This window comes from Wolffia australiana, chromosome 14, assembly GCF_029677425.1.
Source record: "Wolffia australiana isolate 7733 chromosome 14, ASM2967742v1".
Taxonomy (NCBI): Eukaryota; Viridiplantae; Streptophyta; class Magnoliopsida; order Alismatales; family Araceae; genus Wolffia; species Wolffia australiana.
In genome coordinates this window covers 13,438,026-13,443,995 of record NC_135848.1, presented here as the reverse complement: position 1 = coordinate 13,443,995, position 5,970 = coordinate 13,438,026, and positions in this window count along the sequence as shown.

Below are 5,970 nucleotides of genomic sequence, written 5' to 3'. Positions count from 1 at the left end.
ATTCTAAATATTCTTAGTTCAGGTGCATCAAGAAGTTCACGAAGACACTCGAGTGGTCAAGATGGGATTGTCTACCTTCAGTATAAGAGGTAACAACTCAAGGAAGATGATGCAATAAAGTCCTTGGCTAATGAAGTGAAACATCAACGAAGAGTTTTCCGATTCTTTCTAAAGGCATCGTTACTAACTCTGATGATCAACTAGGGTTTGACAGTTGACCATATCCTAAAGGAAGTCCCTAAACTAAATTCACCCAAGCAAGAATTGTTATGGGGCCTTCCCCTTCTCCCTTCTCTCCACACCTCCTCTCCTTTCCTGATGCTATTTGAATGGTGTAACAATGACGACAGAGGGTGAACGGAGTTGGTGAGGGTAAAGGAGGATATTCGACTTGTCGAGGCTCATGTGGATATGTCTAAAGGCTGCACACTTGAGTAACTTGATTCGTCTCACTCTAGGATCCTAGAAATCACGGTGTTTCATTTTAGTATTTTGTTGATGCCATTATTTTTTTTAAAAGTCTTCCACTGCATATCATTTTAAATTATTTATCTATATCTAGGTCTATAGAACACAACAATTTGTCGGCGATGGCGCTCCATTGTATGGGTAGTAGGCTGAAAACGTTGTAACTTTTTCTATATGAGGAATTTTCTATGATGTTTGATGTATTGGAAAGCTTGAGGTCTTTGATATCCTTTGGAATGTTTACCTAGATAAAATGGTGAGAAAATTTATCTTATTGTTTCTCGAATGGATTAATTTAACTTGAACAATTCGTCAAAAAGCTCCCGATCCTCCATTGAGAATCATTGATATAGTTTGTCGCCATTTACTTCACTTCGTCTTTCTTTTGAATCTAAAACTGAATTAACTTCGTAACATGAAGATGAAAATGAAGAAGGCACGACTTTAGGAGCGATTTATGAACAAGACCAAAAAGATAAAAATCTGTTTAATATCCATTGGACACAGAAATGAGACATTGGAAGAATCTTTTTGGTCTTCCAATATCAATAGGCTGATATTTCCCTCCTCTATCTTCCAAAAGGGAAAAATATTTCTCAGATTTTTTTCATGGATCCGCACTAGAGTACTTGGGTTATCCCAATAAATAAAAAGTGTATCATGCCCGAATCTAACCGAGGTTCACGGTGGAGTAATCGGATCGGAAAAAAGAGGGATTCTAGTTGGAAGATATCTAATGAAATCGTAGATGGAATTGAGATCTCATTCAAAGAGAAGGATAGCAATTATTTGGAGTTTATTTTTGTATCCTATACAGATGATCCGCTCTACAAGGACGTGATTGGAAATTATTTGATCATCTTTCTCTGAGGAAGACGCAAAACATAAAAAATTCCCGACATCACACGAACCTTGTTGTCACTTTCCCCAAGCGCCAAGCGGTGCTCTTTCTCCAAGGATATTGCATCCTTGAACTTTCTCTCCCAAGATGTTGTAGAACAATAATGGATCAAATAAATCTAATGCACTAGGCCTCGAACAAGTTGGGAACAGAAATTCAAGATGAGACACAAAGAGAAGGAAGAAAATAATAAATAGAAGTACCCCAACTCTCCTAGTCGTTGGATTTTGTTCCAAGGATTTCTTGATTTCCAGCATGGACTCATGTTCTCTCCTTCCATGTTTGAAAACAGGCCTTTCAGTTTCAAATTTTGGGTTAGTACCACAATTCTTTCCTTTAGTCGACCCGGTTCTTAAGGAGGTTTTAATGGGCTTCTAGAGTTGGCTTCTTCTGTATTGGGCCTCTTCTTATTGTCTAGTAGATGCTTTAAGTTTCTACATTCCTCCCATTTATATCTCAAATTCACCATTGAATTTACGTAAGTCCTGTTTTTCAAATGAAACTCCAAAAAATGTGAGAAATCCACTTGACTCTAAGGATTCAAGTGGGGCTGGCCTAAAAAATCAATAAAATATATAAAAATAGAGCTTAGGAAAATAAATCATAAATTTATCATTTTATCCTTAAATGGTAAATAGTGCTAGTGAAAATATAAAAATATGTGGTAAAAAAGAAGCATAATTTTATTGATCTATATGATGTTATTAGTCATAACCTTATTTGTACGAAGGGACCAAGCCTTTGGCCATTCTATAAGCCACAAATAATAGATTTATGAATAACTATTCCAATGAAAGCTTCCACTAGTTAAAATTTAATATATATTTATTTTATTTCTTAATTTAACTAAATGATTAATCCATATTAACATGAGTTGATGACTATTGTTGAAATGAAAATATTTTATGGAGATTAATTTATAGAAAAATATTTTTAATATTTTAATAAAGACAATAAAATATATTTACAATTATATTTTTCCAAGAGAATTTTGGAGTAATATTGATTTCATTAACATTTTTTTATAATGAATTAAGAGATGTTGATATTGTTAATACATGAATACTAAGAAAATAGAAAAACTCACAGTTGTGTAATTTAGTCACATCAGGAAAAAAATACGTATTTTTCTCATAAATAGAATGAAATGTTGTTATCTAGAAAGGTGACAGTAATATTTATGATATTAAAAATAATAATAAATCAGGCATTATTATTGGTTTTGATGTCTGATTTTACATACGAAGTGGTGAGAAATCAGCCATCGGAGTGGAATACAAATGAAGAATAAAGAAAAGAAAATGACAAAATATTCACCTGAAACAGGTGAAGAAGAGGAAATAAAGAAAACAAAGAATACAACTGGAAAACCCAAAGAGAGGAAAAAAGGGAAGGCACATTGAATTATTTGTATTCCATCTTGTGACACGTATTTGAATATATTTTAGTGGGATTTCAGTTTCAAAGAGATTGTGTATGTAAAAGCAGGAAAATCACTAGTAAATAATTCATGAAATTCTTTGGATGATGTAATTATATGATTATTTGGCTGCAATTTATATGGTTTTCTTAAAATTAGGATTAATCAAATGTCCTGGAGTCTTGTAGAGTTAAATTGATTCTATGAACCTGTTAATATTTATCTACATTAAATATTTCTTACACCCTTGGTGCGGTTGGAGTCCAATTATATGGAGTTGTGACTCTACTTTTTTGGGGTCGAGGAACATACAGCTCATGTTAGGACTATAATTTTATTGATATCCTCAGTAGTGTCCTATTGCCCCCTCATTTTGGCTGGGGGCCTCAAAACATTAGTTAGGTAATGAGCACAAAACTTTGTTAGGATAACTCTAAGATATGACTTAGAGACTACCACTTGTATAAATACAATCCTTACTTATATGTCTCTATCATTATTTAGGATTAGTTTTGAACAGCATAATAAATAATTAATTTTATATGCCTAATTTACCATCCTCTAAGGTAAACACCAGTCAGTATAAATGAACACTTATACCTCTTTTAAATTCTCCTTTATGGCATATAATAAATATGAACCACTCATTTTTATTGTCAACACATAGGTATTTTATGTGATTAAATATTTATGTAGCTATGATGTGATTTTTAACTTTCCTAGGGATACCAATGAAACTTTTTAACTACAATAAGGGATACTCCTGAAAATATAAATTATTTATTCTATGAAATCTATTAAAATGTTTTCAACTAAAATACCTCTCACCTCCAAATTGAATGTGGTGGAAGTATCCAATATAAAGTTGCTAGAGGTGATGTAGTTTCAATGACTTTGTACTCATTTGGGAGATCATGGTATTTAATATTTCTGAATTTATATTTTTCAATTAATAAGATTATAAGAAACACATATATTTTACTGAAAAATTTCTGCTCAATTTTGTTATGTTATGCTGACACTTCTGTACATGCCTACAGTTTGCTTCAAGGGCTTCATCCTTAAATCAAATAATTTGGAAACCATTTGTCAATGATATCTTCTACATATGAAAAAATATACTTCCTAAAGTGGAAATTCAATGGTAAATCTTCTTAGATAACCCAGGATTCATATGAAGACTTATATATTTCCTATAGTCGACAAAAAGTAACATAAAAACATTAAAACTAAGAACCTTAGACTTAAAGTTCAAATTTCATTATTTAGATCTCCACAAAAGGCATCAATATTTTCAAGATATGAAATTTTAGTCAAAAGGAATGGTATGTATTACAATCTCTGAAATCCCAAAGCTATTTATAAGTTTATGAAACTGTAAACTTTACCAACATCGATAATATTGAAAGATCAAGTCATGGTTGCTCATATCAAACTTCATCTTCATCTTTTCCAGTCTTGACAAATTCATATCTACGAGCGATAAGAGAATTTTTTCGAGGGCTTGATGAATCCTTAGGTGAGGCATGGGAAAGGTTGAAAGAGTTGACCCGAAAATGTCCACACCATGGGATAGAAGATTGGGAAATTGTTCAAAAATTTTATGCAGGATTAAGAGATCAAGACAGAAAGATGATCGACGCCACCAGTGGAGGTACATTTATGCATAAATATTTAGACGAAGCACTCAACATTTTAGAAACACTAGCAGAAAATGATGCTTATTATGATGCTCTTAATCATAATGGGAAAAATGCAAATTCCAATAGAGGAGAAATGACTGACGTGAGTGCCATTGAACCTGATATGAAAATTGAACAACTAGTAAAAGCTGTTTCTGATTTAACTAAATGCATTGATAGTTTAAAATCATCTAATTCTTCTCATCCTTCTCAAATGGATACTTCACTTTGCCATCAATTCTCTAGAGCTGATCATGTAGAGGTAGATTGTCCATTGTATGAGCAAATCATGGCTATTGGTCGGTCCAAAATTCTTGGAATCATAGAGATAGTCGATATCCAAAGATAGTGGATATCAAAAGAATAACATGCCAAGGAATACCTATCAGAATCCTCTCCCGTTTCACAAATAAATTTTTATCCAAACTACTGACTCTTTGTATGATGATCTCTACAGGAATGTCCAGGCGAAGCAGGATAAAATGGAGCAAATGCAAGCTCAAAAGATCAGAATCCAAGAAGAAAATGGAGCAGATGAGAGAAGAAAACAACTCAAGATCAACCCTCAAACAAAAAGGTAAAGTGGATGACAGTGGATTATCTATCAATGAAACAGGTTGACTCCCAACTCAACCTTATATTAATCCAAGGAATTCACACTTTATTGAAAGTCATTATTCATCTTCGCACACAACAACGCATGCAATTTCTAAATTACGGAATGGGAAAGTTTTTCCAGATATTTCTAAAGTTCAAAAAGAAGAAATAGAAGTATCTCAAGAAGATAATGATGATTCTACCAAAATAGAGCCTAATCCAAGAATCTATGCTTCACCCATTCCTTTCCCTGATGCTTTGAAAAACTCTAGAAATAAACCAAATCCTCGTGATGAAAGTCTTCTTGAGATTTTTAAACAATTAAGTATCAATATCCCAGTTGATAACATGCATCTTTAGTGCCTTATATTATTATATTTATGCATATTTATGCATTAAATTACTCATATTTGCATGTTATCAAGCTTAAAATGATTAAATCTATTTTTAGAACAAATTTCTGACATTTTTCTATATTTTAGGATTTTTCTAATAGTATATTCTAAAAGAATATAATTTTTGAGAAAGAATATGATTTTTATGGAATTTTGGATATTAAATGTGGAAAGATATGATTTTTCTGATTCAAAAAATATATTTATACGTATTTTTGGGCTTTTATTTGATTTAATATGAAATTTTAAGTATTTTGGTTTTTTTTATGGCATAGTGTGACGTGGCGTGCGGATGCGCCGCCACATCAGCATTGAGAAAGAGATTTTTTCTTTGTTTTTTGTCCTTTTGACATGTACATGTGGCACGAAATATGAAAAGTCGCGGAATACGAAAAGCCACGGAATACGAAAAGCCATGGAATATGAAAAGCCACGGAATACAAAAAGGCATGGAATATGAAAAGCCACGGAATACGAAAAGCCACATAATACCAAGTGCTTTGACTT